This window comes from Lissotriton helveticus (assembly GCF_964261635.1).
Source record: "Lissotriton helveticus chromosome 1_1 unlocalized genomic scaffold, aLisHel1.1 SUPER_1_unloc_24, whole genome shotgun sequence".
NCBI lineage: Eukaryota > Metazoa > Chordata > Amphibia > Caudata > Salamandridae > Lissotriton > Lissotriton helveticus.
The window spans coordinates 1,794,647-1,813,676 of NW_027611664.1; positions in this window are offsets into that span (position 1 = coordinate 1,794,647).

Consider the following 19,030-nt stretch of genomic DNA (forward strand, 5'->3'; position numbering starts at 1 on the left):
CTTAGTGGGAGGGTCCCATGCCTCCACTGCAAGTAGAGTTTTCTGAGTAAGACTGGGTACATTTTTTCCAGGGCTGGTTCAAAAGTATAATGATCCTTAGTCTTTAAAAATCATCCGTAAGTGTCCCCAATGTTGGCTGGCGACAGAGTGCCGCTAATTTACTGTCACGATAGACCTTTGCCAGCCTCTTCTTAGAAATTGATGGAGATACAGTCAAAGGATCAGACCAGAGTGTCGCTAGGCCTATAACCTCCAGTTGAGTTTTAATGAATTTTAGCCATTTGATTTTCCCCGCATTCGGGATGGCTAGGACCTCCTGTAAACCCTGCCTATAGCTGGTCAATTCCGGGACAGCCCACAACCTCCTCCAGTAAACTAGGGGGCGCAATGCCAGTTCTTCGCTTAAAGGGCGCAGCCCCAGATCTAGCCTCAATGGGACAAGGGGTGTACTAGGCAGTAGTCCCGCCAACCGCCTAATGAAATTGTTCTCCTCTTTCACTAAGTTTGGGGAGACTTCATGACCCCATAGCTCAGAGCCATACATAGCAGCCCCCCTTGCCTGTGCCTTGTAAATCTGGAGTGGTGGACCAACGGGTTTGATAGATGACCTGTTATTCCGTATTAACTTCAGAACCCCTCCCGAGTACCGGGTCAATTTAAGTAGTGCTTTCTGTTGGTGTGAGCACCAAGTCATTTTTTCATTTATCATGACCCCAAGATACTCAAAGGTGTCTACCCTTTCAAGACTAGTCTGACCAATGGTAGGTGTAGTGCGTAGTTTTGGTGGGGGATTAAAGACCATAAATTTGGTCTTTAAGGTGTTGATTTCTAGTCCATGTTCCCCACAGAAATCTACAAAACCATTTAGTACACGCTGTATCCCCATTGGCGATTTAGAGAGCAGCAGGGTGTCATCGGCAAACATGATCGCGGGCACCCTGCTGCCTGCCAGCTTGTGAGCGTCTAGGTTGGGAATTCCGTTGAGGTATGCCAATACCCCGTTGACGTAGAGGCAGAACAGGGTCGGTGCAAGCACACAACCCTGCCTTACCCCCCTGTCAACGGGGAATCGATTAGACAGCGCCCCATCCTTGCCACACCTCACCTGAGCAAAGTTGGCCATATAGAGACGGATGATCATCTCTAACAGGCCCCTCGGGACCCCCAGTTTGGCCAGCACTTCCCAAAGTTTACCGCGGGGGACCAGGTCGAAGGCCGCCCTCAGATCCACGAATACAGTGTAGAGGCTGCCACCCTCCAGCTGTACCGTTTTCCAGAAAATGAGGGCAAACCGGAAGACCTGGTCTGTGGTGGAGATCTTCATTCTGAATCCCGCCTGGAGTGGGCTCAGAATAGAGTGGTCCATGATCCAGTCCGACAGACGATCCAAAAGTAGCCTTGTAAAGAGTTTCTGCGAAACATCTATCAGGCTTATTGGCCTGTAGTTGGCTGGGAGCAGAGGCGAACCCTTCTTAAATATAGGGACGATCTCTGCCCCCAGCCAAGTTGTGGGGATCGTCATGCCGTCCAGAATTGCATTGAACAGCATCCTTAGGTACGGTGCCCAGATCATTGCTTCGTGCTTGTAAAGATCTCCTGGGAGCTTGTCCAGGCCTGGCGCCTTTTCGGGCGCGAGACCCTGAATTGCCATTTTAAGTTCATCCAGGGTGAACCCGTCCATTTGGGCTAGGATTTCGGGGGTTCCGTCCAGAGCGAATTCAGAAGAGTTACCCACTTGGCTCTGGTCGGGGGGACTATACAAAGATTTAAAATGGTCTTCCCAAACTGTGGCAGAAATGTTTGCATTTACTGCCGCTAGTGGTTCGGCTGATCCATGCTTGACGATCAGCCAGAACCTACGGGCGTCATGGACTGCTAGGGCAGCCGTCATTTCTGACCAGTTATCCTGGTCCCATTCTATTTTGGCTATACGTATGATGGACTTGTAGGCCATCCGTTTATCCCTGATCTTACTAGGAGTTTCCCATGTCTCGAGGGACTCCAAAAGGGCAACCTTTGCTCTTCTACAAGCAGCATTGAACCAGGAGGCTCTTTTCCCCTTAACCTTTCTCACCCTGACCTCCGGGTTCCCTAACCTTTTCAAGGGCGGGCACCACTACCTCATATAGCCTTTGGATATTTTGGGGGTTCTGGACCAATGTTGGCCATCTGATTCTGCGTCTGTTGCAAGCTGCAACTAGGCCCTCCGTGGGTGTTAAATTTAAATCTGTATTTGCTATCGGGACACCCTGTATAGCTAGTCTCAGTGACAATGAATTATGGTCACTATCGGTCCTACTAAGTATTGTAAAGTCCCTCACTTTAGCCCAATCCTTAATTGACACCAGGATGTAATCTATCCGTGATTCGTGTCCTGGTCTGTTGAAGGTGTTCTGGGGTGGGATATCTCCCTTAAGCCGCCCGTTGCAAGCCCTCAACGAATGGGATAGGGTGAAGGATATTATTTGTGTAACTAAAGGTGACCATGCTTTTACAGGTGGACCCGAGATGGTGGGTATCTCCGAGAGAACATCCTCTTCATTAATTGCCCCTTCCATGTGATCCGGGAGGGGCTCAAACTGAGTATTGAAGTCCCCCCCAATTACGAGTAATGGAGAAAGGGTCATGGAATCAATAAATACAGATAAATCCTCGATCGTTCCCTAGGTGCCCGTAATGGCAACTGGTCTAGAGTATTCGTTTATTATTGCTACTCTTGCTCCGGCTGGCCACTCTAGGAGAACGCACAGCAAGTCCGGTGAGTTAGTTTCGATATTTCTTGCCCTGCAACCAAGATGGGAACCCACCCAGGTTGATAGACCGCCCGACGGTCTGCCCTTCCCACCCCATTTGGCCATAGTCTCGAAGGTTACGTAACCTGTGCGGGAGTGTTGTTCTCTTGCCCACGTTTCCTGGAACAGGCAGATATCATATTCCTCTATGAATTCTGCCCATTCCTCGGAATCCAACTTATTTGCCAACCCAGCCACATTCCAAGAAAGTATCGAAAGTGTACTCGGTGCCCCCCGCTTCTCTCTAAGATTATGGGGGTTTCTGCGCCTACTTATCCGGAGCTGGCTAGGGTTTGAAAAAGGCAAAGCCTCTGGTGTCGAACGAGAAATTACGTTGCGCACCTCAGGGGAGGCTTTGTCCTTGTCAATATAGCCAGCTATACATGTGTTGGTGGTAGTGACTTTATCTTGCTTAAGTTCAGTGGATGTGCCCCCCTCCAGATGATCATTGGGCTGCCCCTTCACATACTTATTGTCACCCATGATTTGATTATGGTCTTCCGAGAGAGACGATTTCGAAGGTGTGGCTAAGCATGGGAAGGAACAGTGTCCCGGTGGCAATTTCTCAGTAGTCCTATGTGTTGGTGATGATACAGGGACAGAACAGGGAGGGGCATCAGACAAAGAGCTGTGTGAGTCTAGTGCTGACAAGGTGACATTTGCACTATATAGAAGTCAATCCACGTCCTCGAGGCATCCAAATCTATTGTGTGTAAGGACCCCATTCCACCCTCCATGTGCACCTTGCCAGAAATTGGGTACCCCCTCTGCGCACCGTTCCGTGCCAACATCGTGTTCCAATTCCAATTTCCCCCCGTTTGGGCTTGAAGATGCGGGGGCTAGAAGTAGGTTAGTGATCTAGTTGCAATGGGAGAATTTGCTCCATGATTACTCGATGAAAGTATGAAGTGTGCGATTTTAGGATCTTCAAATGAGACCATGACACAATCACCTGTGATGGATTTGTGCGATGTTCCTATCCAAGGGACACGTCGCACCATGAGAATTTTACTTCTCAGGTGATTGGGTAGAGGTCTGTTCACATTGAGCCAATAGATGACCTTGTTTTTTAAAGATCCAAAATCCTCCTGCTGATGGTACTGAATTTCAGGCACCCCTGTGAGCACTACTACGTATGGTCTAACCTCTGGGGGGAGATCAACATAAGCCCTATGATGATTTTTCGAGTATTTATGTCTGTGAGCATATGTATCGTGATCTTTATTCCGCGGGGCAGCCGGTGCTTCCGGAGCTGTTGTAGATGGAGCCGGCACCTCATTTGCTCTTCCCGCTACTCTATTTTCATTGGTGATTGCAGGAACCTTATGCCGAGGCTTTGGAACAGGTTTGGTTACCGTAGGTACCGGCTGGGAGGCAACCACTACTGGAGGAATATTGTTCGCTGGAGGTTGGCTAGATAATTTGTTACCAGGGATGGTCAGGGAGGCAAGGTGTAGGATGCTTTTTTCCGTCTCGAGGAGCTGGGTTTCTATGCGGGAAAATCTGAGTTCTAGAGGGGTCAGCAGTTTTTTTTGCGTTTCCCACACAATCGTCAAGAATTCAACATCCTTCCCTTCAATCGTACAAAGTGGCACCCCACCATTTTCAATTACAAGGTTCTTGTGTTCCTCCATCAACCCCACTGGACTAGAATCTTGGACTGGGGGAAAACCATTTACCTTGGGAGCAGATATGTGAAAAGGCTGAGCTAATGCTTGAGAAGGCAGCTGGGCCTTTGCAACCTTGGCCTTTTTCCTGGAATAGGCGGTATTGGTATTCCGCTTCCGTTTTTGATTGGGGCCCTTTAGGGATATAGGCGGGGTACTCGCGCTCCTGCCCTTAAGTTCTGTAGTTGGTAGAGTACCCATGGGTGGCCCGTCTACCCCTCCCACCCTGGGTAATAGTGTTGGGGCTTCCTGTTGAGCTTCGGCCTCCAATACTGGAACTGCAGGAGGTGAGGCTGGTTGATGGTGGATAAGTGCCTGTGTGAAATTTGGTGCTGGACCCACTGTACGGTCCGGTGTTTTCGCAAAAGCAAAGTGACCCAGAGAGGATTTCTTGGCATTAGCCATCTCCTGGGAGAGCCTTCTGGCAGCATCTAACTCAATGGAGACCCTATGCTGCATCTTATTAATCTCTTTGTCTATTGCAATATTGGTTCTGGTGATAAAGTCATCAAGTGTTCCATTTTGCAGTTTCCCCTTAGCTGCCCTGCTTCTGTACTCGCGTGTAGACATCACACTTAGCCGCTGCGTGCACCGCTGGGTGGGGTGTTGGCTGAAGAGATGGAAGTGGGGCCAAGGTTTATAGCCCGGACCGGACTCTCCCGTACTCAAACGGCCTCAAACGGCCCGCTCTTTGCCCGGTCTTCGCCCCGAGCTCCGCCCCGCGCGCGTCCTGCGATGCGCGTTGGCAGGCCCGCTTTTAGTTGACGAGGAGGCGTGGCACTGGGAGGGGGCGCGGCTCGGGCGGGAAGAGGAACCAGCTGCGGATGTTTTCAGGAATGCCGGTCCTCGCAGTCCTGCTCGCCGCGCCTCGCACCTCCTCTGCGGCCACGTAAAGGTGTCAGGACCCTCCTCGCTAGTACAAAGGCAAGAGTGACCTCGAAGAGCTACTCCAGTAGCAGGGAACAAGGTATGGCTGTGCAAAACCTCTCACGAGCGGCGCCCGCGAAGCGGGGGCCGCGAGAGGTAAAGAGCTGTCAGGAAGGAGGCGTGGCACTGGGAGGGGGCGCGGCTCGGGCGGGAAGAGGAACCAGCTGCGGATGTTTTCAGGAATGCTGGTCCTCGCAGTCCTGTTCGCCGTGCCTCGCACCTCCTCTGCGGCCACATAAAGGTGTCAGGACCCTCCTCGCTAGTCCAAAGGCAAGAGTGACCTCGAAGAGCTACTCCAGTAGCAGGGAACAAGGTATGGCTGTGCAAAACCTCTCACGAGCAGCAATCAGCAAATACCCATCAGGTAAAGAAGTATTGGCATCGCCAGTACGTCTCGCTTTTGGGACCTTAAAGTGTTTATTTATCCAGCACAATATCCTTGGTGCAACAACATCAACTGTTGCATGGCTAAACACTTATAAGGTCCCAAAGGCAAGACCTATTGGCTATGCCAATGCTTGTTTTCATTGGTTCCTTTTTGTGCCTTTTTAGAGATGCATGCTTCTATTTCGTCTTCTTGTCTAACTACTCCCGCCTTTTGTTGATCTAGATCATGGTACTCACATTTTCCCGGGGGCCGCAAAGTTTGGTCTATGGTGTGACCGAGGGCTGCACTGATGCCAGCGGGGGTGTTAAGTCTGGGTAGGGGAAACCCGATTAGGACCCTAAGGTCATCAGAGGATCTTCTTATGCAACAGGGCAGAATAAAAAGAGCAAGATGGGGAGGAAGGCCCTTCAAGCACTTGGTTCCTAAAATGTGGAACACCCTACCAAGGGACATGCGCATGATAACCAACAAATTAGCATTCAGGAAAAGACTCAAAACATTGCTCTTTCCCTAAAAACTCTAGATCTCAGGCAACTTGACTTAGTCCACCGTAGTTATGTTTCTCTTAGCGCTGGGAAGCCTAAGGGCAGCTATGCACCTTACAAATACATACACATCTTCTTTGAGCCTCTTGTCACAATGCATTTAAGAATAAACAGACTCATGGAAGAAATGTTGCAAAAATGTAACTGACTCACTCAGTAACCAAGACTGACTCAGTGAGCAGTAAATGAAAGTATGCACATAAAAAGCAAGTTACATTGCTATATTGTTTAGACAAAGAAGGTTCAAAACAATATTACACTTAGCCATGATTAGAATGTGAAGCATGATAATACAAAACAATATGCAGTTTGAGGTTACAATTTGATTTCTTGACATCCTTCATTTAATTCATTCTGGCCTGAGAGGTCCTGACAGTCTGGGGAAGGAGGGCGTCCATGTTTATATGCAGGGGGGGAGTGGGGGGAGGGCTCAAGTTTTGTTACACTACTGACCTGCACAGAAACGTAATACACAAAACGTTGTGACTCAGCTCTTGTCACTGTGCCTCTCAGAGAGCCCTCAAACTTGGAAATTAATTATCTACTAGCTGCAGGAACATGAGTTATCCACAGAGCACTGTCAGGGAAAGCCATAAGCAGCAGCCAACCTAAAGAAACCCTTCTAATCCCATTCAAGAGTGAGAGGACTGAATGTAGCCAATCCAATCCCAATCCAAAAGACTTTATTCAGATAGCAACGTATCCATAAAAGTAACACATGTACAGGATAAAAACCATTAGAAAAATAAATCGATAGCGCTCCATTACCTGGTGCTCTACTCGCTGTTTGACGTCCCTCCCCGTCGTAGCAGGAAACCTCGACCTCCACAGGCCGAATCAGTGGCACACCGAGCTGACTATGATCCCAGGGTATCGATTTAAGAACGAGCCACCGTCACCGATCCTGTCACATTTTGTGACGTTGTTGCCCGTTTCTCTGAGGAGGAGTGGAAGGTTTTACAGCTCTGGCAGAAAGATCTTTACAGGAAAGTGATGAAGGAAATCCATCAAGTCTTGATTGCTTTTGGTCGTTTGATTGTGACCTCTGTCTTTTCCTTAAAACCAAAAAAAAGCAAGGCCTGTGTCCTCAAGACATTCAAGACTTATACGAAGGAGACAGAGGTAACCCTTTTTCAGTTCGTCATACAAGTAAAAATATACCAGTCCTGGTTTGCCCTTGCTAGCCCACGATCCTCCTGCATCAGACACAGCCCGTGGGGGCTGCACCGACTATCTTCCCGCAGCAGAACAGCCTGTGGGGGCTGCACCGATCATCCATTGAGTGGGGGACTCCATTACCCAGAGTCCCCTAGTGATGCCTGAAGCGAGCGTCATCTCTTAGCCCCAGGGGGCGTGTCAAAACCGGAACAGGGATCCCGCGGCATGGGATGGGCCAGGGGCGGGCCCATCCGCGCCCGTTTTAGCCTGGATAAGACTGGGCTGGGCCACCTCCTTGAAATCACATCCAGTGGTCCCGAGTGCCTCCTCTGTCTGGCAAGAGAATGAACTTGAGAGAGATTTCAGGCTTATGGCTAATGGAACAACGTGCAATAACTTTTTTCGCTGAAGAATCATCTTACGGGACTTGTTGCTACCGTATAGGCAAGTTTCAATATGTTCATGCACCCATCGAGGGAAGACTGTTTTGAATTCTTAATGATCTTGTGCATGTATTGTTTTGTACCCGTTAATGGTAAACTGTGCTAGATAGATACTTGGTACTTGATCCATACTTGGCGTTTAGGAATCCATATTTGTATGTGAAAGACACTACTAGCACCTAGGAGCTTGTCGTGCACATTTAAGCACTCCCTTACCCCCTGCGCAGATTCACTACTAGCGTTAAACGTATACCAACAATGGGCAAAAGGAAAGCAGCGGAAGCTATCTGTCCCGAGGGTACTGGGACGTTGGGGTTTGCACTCTGGGTTGTCGGTTCTACCGATGGGGGTGAGGAAAAGAGGAACACAGGCGCCTTCAATAACGGTTTTAACGAAGGCTTTATTGGGACACAAGTCCTTTTCATTAAACTCAGTCTTTAGAATAGAAACAAGGAAAGGAATCCTCCGGTTTTAAACTCTTCGACTTCGGGGCGTCAGGTGGTCAAGGTCCTCACCGAGGATTCGTCGGTTGGTTCCGCTCCGGTACCGGTAAAGGAAAGAAAACAAGGATCAGGACCAAATAATAACCTGATACGTTCTCAAGGGTCAGGGAGTGAGGGAGTAACCGTCGTGAGTTTGTGCTATACTTCGTTACCCCTATCGGTGGAGGAAAGAGAGAAGTGCTCGTGCCAAGGTAGGGGAGTTGCAGAGGTAGAGGATAGAGGGCTTCGTTACAGAAACGTTCACTACTGTTTCTTACGCCCGACCCAACCCGCTACCCGACCCCGTACCTCTTGAAGCCACGCTCCTCCCGTGGGAACGTGGCGGGGCGAAGCGTGAAACCGTTGGCCTCCTGGCTTGTCGTTCTCCTTTGGCTCCGCGTCTTGGGACCTCCTGTCGTCCTCCACGTGGGCTTCCGCTCCTCGGGAAACGCCGTCCGACGAGGTTTCTGCTTCTCCGTCTTTTGACCTCGCAACGCCCACATGGGGTGGAGTCTCGTTACCTGGCTCAAAAGATTTAAAGGGGCCTTCCGAAGCATTAATCGGAATCCAGCCTGAATCATCCTCTTCACTCCATGAGGCCGCGGTATTCTGTGGGGACAAGGGGCAGGGTAAAAGAGGTGTGGCTGTCCACCATTCTGCAGTAGTCTGAGGTTCCGGCTCCCGTGCCCCGTCACACTATCACAGGTAGGAAAAAAATCCCAAGGACACAGAAGCTGCCAAAATCAGCAGCTGAGAAATGCACGCTTGCAGCCATTGATAACCTAATTGAAGAAGTAGAGAATATGTTGTCTAATGGTAAGGAGCCTAGCCTTAAAGGAAGTAATAAAATCTTTTCATACTATGGCAAAAAGTATAAAACCATAAGTGGAAATACCAACAGCCATATAGTTACAGTCCATCGGAGCAATGGAAAGACCCACCCCCTTGTAACATCAGTTCCTATCCCCCAAGAAAAAGGGATTAGCATAAATAAAACTAATACCAATAGTAATGAAATATTAGACAACCTAGATAATAGTGTTGGTTCTCATGATGAAATTATAACCATTGAGTGCTCCAACAAATACTCAGTGTTAGTAGAAAATCCAGAAACAACGATAGGGCCTTATTCGGGGGGATCAATTACATAGCAGAAGGCTGCCCAAACCATCCCCACCATATGCCCAGGTGCAAACTCACGCCATTGACACACACAGCTTGTTGTTAGCACTGTCCAATAAATTAAGTACTGTTGAGGAGGAGGTCAGAGCGATTAAAAATATGATAGAAGCTCTTACCAGCAATCTCTGTATATGTGATAAGGGTCTAGCTTATACACCTGATGTGACTAAACCTGTAGAGATATGGATGGAAAATATTACTACTGGATCTGATAGGCCCAAAGAGCAAACAGAAAGAGCAGAACATTCCCAAACTGATAACCTCCATGGGCGGCAAAACACAGGTTATACCCGTAGCCTAAGACCAAACCTAGGACATCCGGTGACCACCCCACAGGAATGGCATATATCACACAGAGTGCAGCAAATCCCCCCCACACAAGAAAAGACCCCTGGGTAGTCTACCACCCGCAAGCTTACGATAGGGGGACAGGGAATGAGGGGAACAGAGGGAGAAAAGAAGCACTTCAACAAGCACCAGAAACGGTGGTCCCATGTGCGTTTTCCTTGTCATAACATTTTTCTTACAAACGTCCCTAGATTGAAACCAGGAACCAGGGAGGATGGGGACTCCCTGCTTAACAAGGTTATACATTGGATAAAGACCAAGCGCCTCTGCCTTTCTGTTATCAAATCTGACATAAAGAGCGCCGAACGGCTACAGCAAGAAGGAGGGGGCTTAGATGATATTAGGGTAACCTTGTATTCAAAAGTTATAGCTGATAACTTAATAACCTTGAACCTAAGGACTCACTCATTATTCAATTCTAACATTTCCATTCGGCAAAATAAAGCTGATAGAATGAGCTGTGGTTCCCCCCTAAACTCTACTGTGACCAAAATTAACCCTGGAGCCCATGGAACCAACCTGATTCCCCAAAGCGGTCTCGAAGCAGTAGATTGACTAAATTCATCTACTGACCAGACACCAACAAGTCTAGGGACACAGCGTCTCTGTTGGGGAACTCACGAGACAACAAGTTTGAACAGGGAAATTGCTTATGATGATGATGATTCTAAGGGCGGACCCATCTTTGGTTCAAACCAAGGATCAAACTTAGTTCCGGATAGTGGGCTAACTAGAGAAGAGATTAGTGCCCCCAATATAAATGGTGTTAAATTATTGTCCTGGAACATCGCTGGTTTAACAAAGCAACACCTGGAATCTGACTGGCAAGACTATATAGATAAATATGACCTATGCCTCTTCCAAGAGACCTGAACATTGGAACCCCTATATAAGGTGGGATATCGAACATTCAGTATCGAGGCAATTCAACCAAAAAAAGGCAGACCCTCAGACGGGCTCTTAATATGGGCTAAAAACCAAGTAAATGCCAAAATAGTTGTCCAGTTCAGATGATATCCAGGGTGTATGTTTAAAGTTCTCCAACACATCTATGATCTCTCTCCTTAACATATGCATAAGACCAAGAGATCATTCTAAAGAATCACCATTAATTATCCAACTAGGAGGGATTATTGATTCTATTTCAAATAATAACCTCATTGTAATTGATGGCAATTTTAATTGTTGTTCAGAACCACTAAGGGGCATGGAAACCATACTGGAAGAAGAAGAAGACCTTGCATTGGGCATCCCAATACTCAGCTCTGAAAGACCAGCGAGGTGCACCGCTTCAGCCCTGCAGATCTTTAACTTAACAGTAGAAAAAGGGCTACGGGCTTGGAATGGGAGATGTCCCTCTGATTTTGAGCCCACAAACACTTTTCTGAGGGGCCAATCGTCTTCAGCTATAGATTATATCATGATAAGCGCTGCGCACTCGGCATACGTGACTGATTTTAGAGTAGCGGCTAGGAGGGAAAGTGACCACCTCCCCCTATGCCTAGAACTAGCAGCAAAATATTTCCAGCATCATCCTAGATCAGGCTTGCAGGTATCACAGCCTATGTTGTGCAACAATAGAAGGGCAGTTAGATGGGCAATCATTTTAGGGAAACTTGAATCCCTTACTTCCAATTATAATATTTTTAGTGACCTTCTATCTTCTTTTCTTTTTAACGAGAATATAAATCCAATCCCAATTACCCAAACCCACGTAGCATTAGTGGAAAAAATTGAACCTCATCTTACTAGAGCAGTGATGGGTAAAACCTCTTCAAAGGATAAGCTGATGCCAGTCAATCCCTGGTTTAATGAACTATGCAGAGAAGCAAAGAAGAACCTAATCAAGGCCTTGGAGTTGAAAGAACCGATTTAAAATTAGGCAAGAAAGGAAAATATACAATCAGATTCTAAAACAAGAACATAAAATTGGGAGGACTCTGGTTGGGAAGACTTGCTAGCCGCAGCAAGGGAAGGAGATCAATCACTTTTTTGGCAGATTGTTGCAAACGGCAATAAGTCGAGCAAGCCAGCCCAGGACTACCATCTAGATCCTAAACCATGGTTCAAACACTTTGCACATTTATATGCATGCCCGGGTTCCCCTTCAAGCGAGAACTTATGCATAATCAAAGAGCTGACAATGTCCAAGGAGTTTGAACCACTATATTTTAGTATCTTAGATACTAAGTAGGCTATAGCCGCCATTAAGGCGACCAAAGCGCCAGCCCCAGATATTATCCCGGGAGACCTCTTTAGACATGACCCAGAGGTATGGGCACCGTATATCAACTTACTGTGCAATGCAATTAGCAGAGGGCAGCTATCCCTATATCATGGAAGGGCGCGGAGATCGTCCCTATATACGAAAAGGGCAGTAGGGACGATCCCGCTAATTATAGACCTATCAGCTTGATAGACATTACCCAAAAGGTCTATTCAAAGCAGATACTGGACAGGCTAAACAACAGGCTAGTTGACAATGACATATTATCCCCATGCCAGGCAGGGTTCAGAAAAAGAATCAGCACCATAGATCAGGTGTTTAGGCTGCTAACCATTGCCTGGAAGTATACTAAACTAAGATCCGGCAATTTGTATATGGCCTTTATTGACCTAAAGGCCGCTTTCGATTAAATTCCAAGAGATCTGCTGTGGATACATTTCCTAAATCAAGGGGTCCAAAAAACGTACTGGTGCGTCTCATAAAATTACATGAAGATAATTTTGCAAAAGTGCGCTGGGGTATGGGTGGGGAGTTGACAGAGGAGATACCGGTGAGGAGAGGGTCCGCCAGGGCTGTGTCCTGGCGCCTACCCTGTTTCTCCTCTATGTTAATGATATGGTAGATTTCATATTGGACACAAACCACGATTCCCCAAAGTTAGGTGGCTCTCATGTATGTGCTCTGACATTTGCGGATGATACCATCCTCCTCTCACAGACCCTAGTGGGACTGCAAAATCTTCTGAATAAGTTGCTGGTGTACTGTAAACGAAAAGGATTGGAAATAAACCCATCAAAAACAAAATACATGTCCATCAGCCCGCACAAAAGTTTTAAGAAAAAGATGATGCAACAGTTTGTTTATTCAATTCCCTTTCTAGTCTTTCCGCGCTATAAAGGGCGTACAATGCTGTCTTTAAAACTTTTTTGTCCATTGTTACAGCTGTGTTCGAATTGGCAAACAGTCTACCAAGGTTAACGCTTTCCAGACTCTTGACTACCCCAGGAAGCCATGGAATATCCATCCCTTTCTCACAGCGAAGACTATAATCTATTATGTCCCTTGTGAGAGAAGCCTCGGGATTCTTCATTATGGATAGCCAAAATAGTGTGGGGCGGGCCCTTATGATGTCTTCAATGTATCCAAATTTCAGTTCGCCTTGACATATGTACAGAGGGGTGGAGATTGGAGCGCCAAGAGTTTTCTACAAAATCTATTTTCCTCTGATTGGACGCAAGAGCATTTGGCAACACTCCATACCTCTGCCCCATAGGTAGCTATTGGTACACACTGGATCTTAAAAATCTTTAAAAAGGCTGGAATTGTTCTCGATCTTTTAGGGCGGAGGAGACTGAGGATTGAGTTATAATCCCTCGAGAACTTACTTTTACAATATGCCAAGTGTTCACACCAGGTGCCGTTCGCAGCGAAGACCATTCCCAGATAAGGTAAAGTAGCAGTGCAAGTTAATTTTTGGTCACCCACAGAGATAGAATTTAAAGGACATTTCCTTGGCCCACGAGGCATTATAAAAGATTTTTTAAAATTTGTGCATAAATCTAAGCCAGATATAAAATCTGTGAAACCTCGAACTAAAGTGCATAGTGCATTTGGTGTGCGACCAATTAAAACTGTATCATCTGTGTATAAAAGCAATGGGAGAGGTTTGCCTTGAATTCTGGGAATATCATTAGTTAGTGTGATCAGTGATTTATGTTAATTGTTTATATATATGATAACTAGAAAAGGAGCCAGAACACACCCCTGTGTGACCACTCTCTCTACACTGATGTAAGGGGAAACTTCTCCCCCAACAACAATCCTGACCCACGCTTTCAGGTCCGTATGGAGATAGGCCAAAAAATGAACACGGGTCTCATCCAGTCCATATTCTAAACTGTTAGACCTGGCACCTTGGCGTGAGTTTCCCTTCCACTTTTTGCTGGTGTGCCTCCGATGTTTTGCTGGTTTTCCGATACTCAGGGCACTGCGCCACGGCCGACCCGTGCCGCAGTGCAAGTGCTCCCTACTGTAAATTGTACATGTGATTGGTGTCCATGATTGGTGCAGTGGATTTACTGTTAGTCCCTAGTAAAGTGCACTAGGAGTGCCGGGGCTTGTGAATGCCACTACTGCTAGTGGGCCTGCAGCGCTGGTTGCGCCACCCACAGAAGCAGCCGTAAGATGTGTCTGGGGTCCGCCATTGCAGACCCCGCGTGCAGTCTCGTACTGTCATGCCAGCTGTCACACTCCAGTACAGATTGACCCACCTGTAGTTCCAGACACGGCGGGAGCGAGGCAGATGATGGATTCACTCCTCCCTAGGGACGGTACTCCAGGTGAGTGATTCAGATAACACACCACCCAGACTACCTCACCCAGGGAAGGGGAAAAATGGAGAAATAAAATATAAAGGACTGGCAGCCAGAAATCATCTACAGCACAGAAGGACAATGGAACCCTCTCTTCAGGGCTAGGATCTGTGTACCTGCAGAAATACACAAGAAACACTGTAAGTACTCCCTCCCCCTTATTCCTGATCTAGACATATACTATCTGTGTAGTCAAAAACACTTACATAGAGAGTCTGCCACAAACACCCAATCATACCAGGTGTAGCAAAAATAAAGTAATAAAAATAGAACAAAAAATGTCTCATCAGCACTTCAAAGTTTGTGGATTAATAGTCTTAACAGAATGCCTTAAATAACGCAGAGGCATAAACCTCTCCACTGCTGGTGCTTCGAGAGAAGAGAAAATACCTTAATAGGTTCAGAGTCAGTTCTTACAGCAAGCACTAGCCTCCGTAACGTTCTTCACTGAATAATTCCGAAACTGCCTTACAGCAAGGTTGAGGCTTCAAGTAAATAACATAATTCAGGAACCGTTGATCCAGAGAAAAGTCACGGTTTCAATATAAACAAAAAATAAAGAAATCCGAAAGCGTGAGGATTGCTCTCAGCGCGACTCGCACAGCGCGAGTCTTCCAGCTCCAGGACTGAACAGGTCAAAGTTGAAAAACGCCGCGTACCGCGGCAGGCGTCTCCTCTGCCTCACAGCGGGGCTCGCACAACGCGAGTCTTCCTGCTCCAAGGCGGCAACAGGCACGAAGATGAGAGACACCGCGTCCCTTGCAGGCGTCTCCGCTGCCTCACAGCGCAGCAGAAACCACGCGGAAAAAGCTGGAAACAAGGTCAGGGACACCGCCCTCGTAATGTTCTTTAGCGATCAAAGCTTGATTCTAAATGCACAAGAATTCTCCCGATGGACTCGAAGAAGGCTAACACTCCAGGTGACAAGCCCCGAGTGTATAGGAAGTGAGGTAGTTATAGGTAAGGGAGGGGAAAAACACAGGACAGACACAAACAAAGGACACACCACAGGCATTCTGGGACATGAAGTCCAGGTCAATCCTACCTAAACCGTGACACCAGCTGGGCAAGTGCACCCACTCGCCAGCCCCTGAACCTTCCCTTGACTGCATATTAGTCACCCCTATGGTAGGCCTACGGGCAGGGTGCATTGTAGGTGTAAGGTAGGACATGCCCAGATGTGCGTGGCATGTCCTAATAGTGAATTACTGCCGACCTCGTATTTCACTATTGCAAGGCTACCTGCTTCCGTTAGGCCAGAATGGGCTGCTGGAATTATTACACTCTATAATCCCAGCAGGCTCAGGGAGCATGGTAGAGAGTCATGTTTAGTATGCCTGAACTCAGAATAATAAAATATTTCTTTTAGTAAAGGTTATTTTAATATCCTGTGTTTGCAAATGCTACTTTTAGAAAGTTAGCATTTGCTTGCCTAACCATTTCAGCCCGCCTCTGCTGGTATGTGTATCTGACTGTCTGGGATGTGTGAGTGACAGGGCTGGGGGATGACAGGTGGTGAATGCGCAGATTACACCTTAGTGGGAGGTAGGAGTGGCTCTTGACTCTGAATCTTGCTGTGCTCTGCCACCACAATGCTGGCTCCACCCTCCTGGGGAGCGACTGATGACTCAGCCGACACCTGGCCCAGGAAGGGCGGAGCCCCATCAACAAGGTACTTCTGGCTGCCCCTGTCCACACAATGCTGGCTCCACCTCCTGTGGGGCGTCTGATGCGCCTGCCCCTCACACTGAAAGCAGAAGCCGGATTACACCCACCAGAGTACTCAAGGACTGAAAGTGGCTATGCAAAGGCCCCCCTGGCCTGCAAGAACAAAAGAAATGCAGTATAAAAGAAGGAGCCCTGCTCCTTGTAAATTAGATCCTGTTTGGGCTACAGAAGGAACTCTGCCCGACGAGAAGGACCGGGAAGGACAAGGAAGAGTGCTGACTCTTGCCTGTGTCTGGTGCCTTGCTGCAGAAGGAGAGGAAAAGGAAAGACTACAAGAAGACTTTTGCTTTATGAAACTTTGTGCCAAACTCTGCTAAAAGATCTCCAAGGGCTTGCTGCTGAACTTGCCCCCTGACCAGCGCCCCAGGACCAGTGGGCGCTACATCCTGAAGGAAGCGACTGTGTGTGCTGCTTATCGCCGCAGTACTGACAGAGGAGTCTACTCCAAAGCATCGACATCCCCCCAAGCACCGTGACCGGGGCCCAAAGCAACCGCGAGAGCAAAGTGAGGTCCAGCCGCCGCTGGCCCGAACACCGTGAGCGCATCTGCACCGGGAGCCTGAGAGCAAAGTGAAGGAGGACCCGTCCGGTCCAAGCTCCCGAATTGACTGCGCCTCGAGCCGTCAATCCACTTGTGAAGACGGACAGTCGCCGGTGAGAACCCCCCTCTGGTCGGTACCCTGCCCGACAGCTCAGCTGTGAGTGCACAGCTGCAACCGACACTTGGCTGGGTACGTCCTGCACTTGGGGACCGTACTGCCACTTGCCGCCACCACACAGCCGCCGACTCCAGGGTCGGAGCGAACGACGAAGGAAGGATCCTGCCGCCACTGAACATCGCCGCCCCGGACGACCCGTGACCTGCCCGGCTGAGAGCCGCAGCGAACAGCGACGCCGGAAAAGCAACGCGACGTGAGACAGCTCCCCGCCCCTAGAAGCCGCCCGCTCCACAAGACTGGAAAGGTACTGTGTTGTATCCTCACGGGGCGAGCATCCTGCAACTCGCACTCGCACCGCGCTATCTGCTCCCAACGCGAGCCGCCTCTAGAACCGAGGCTCGATCTCCTCCCGGAAGCGAGCGGAGACAGCGGAACGCGCATTGAGGCGCTACGAGACACTGAACCTTTCGAAACACGGGCAGAAGGCCCAGAAGATTGCGTATTGCTAAGAGAGAACTGTGGCAACTTGAAACTAAGTAAACTGGACCCGCTATTGAAAGTTTGACAACTGTATTTACAAGCCTGCTTGAAATTTATATAAAGATATATATTTTTACAAATACAGTTTGGTGTCATTGTGTGGTGGGTTGGTTGTGATGGTGTAATACTGCCAATGTTTAACCCCATGTGCCCCAGAGATTAGCCTAAGACTGCTTAAGCCACACTACCTAGAGGGTAAGCAGAGGTTGTCTTAAAGGTAACCCTCAGCCCTGACCAGGAAGAGAGAGTCCCTGCTTGTCGCCAGTGCCGCACTGCGCCGACTAGAGACTCCCCCTTCCAACATTGGACGCAGCGGTGAGGATTTTTCGAACTTACATTTGCAGTATCTATACCTTAACTTCCGACCATTTCACAGTGATTTCAGTCCAGTTACTTGGCCACAGGATTGGTTGTAATTTTGCCGAGAAAAGATCCCTAGCGAAGAAACCATGCCGGGCACGAAGAGCCTGGATGGAGCGGAGTCCACGACCTCTGAAATGTTGGAGGTGGAATGGGACGCAGCAAAGCTGGACAAGTACTCGAAGAATGAACTGAAGTTTTTTTGCAAGAAACTCAAAGTTCCGCACGCCGGTTGCAAGAACAAACCAGAGCTCTACAAGGCCCTGAAAGCCTGGATAGAGTCCCGAAAGCCCACAGAGGATCAAGATGCCACAGAGGATCAATATGCCACTGAGGAGCAGAGGGCACCCATGGATCTGGTGGATCTAGAAAGGCAAGACAGCGTGCACAGCTTTGGTAAAGGCCTGTCGCCAGAGGAGCTGGCAGACCGGAAGGAAAAGAGGGATCATGAAAGAAAGCTGGCAGAATTAAAAATCCAACTGGAGCTTGAAACCAAAAGGATGGCGCTGGAAGAGCGAAAGCACCAAATGGATTACGAATTGAAAATGAGGGAGATGAGTCTAAAGGAGAGAAACTTGGATCATCCTCCCTCTGGTGGCAGCACAACGCCGGTGCAGGTAAAGTCAAGAGTGCACATCCCCAAAGATGTAGTTAAAGAGTTCTTTAAAGGGGATGACATAGGACAATGGTTTAGGGCATACGAGGTAGCCATGTCCTCCCACCGGGTCTCTGACAAGGATTGGGGAGCGGGGTTGTGGGGAAGGTTCCTTAGCAAAGGGCGAGATACCCTGCTAGATTTGCCCGTTGAAAACCAGAGGTCCTATTCCCACATGAAAGAAGCTTTAATGAACAGGTACGGGCTTACCCCTGAAATGTATAGACAGAAGTTTAGGGGATGTACTAAGCGGCCTGGGAATACGTATGTGGAGTATGTGACTTTTTTTTGCAGAGCACTGGATGGTTGGGTGAAGGGTAGCAAAGTGAATGATTTTCAAGGTCTCTTTGATTTAATTGCATGGGATCACTTGTCTGATCACTGTTTTCCTGAGTTACGCCAACACCTGATCGATAGCAAGCTGTCCAACCCGAGGAAGCTTGCTGAGGAGGCGGACCGCTGGCTCAGCACCAGGGTCCACAAGGGTCCAGTGGGAGACTCCGCCAAGGGTGGGCAGGGTCCCCAGCAGAAGAGTGGGGGGGACAAGGGAAAACAGA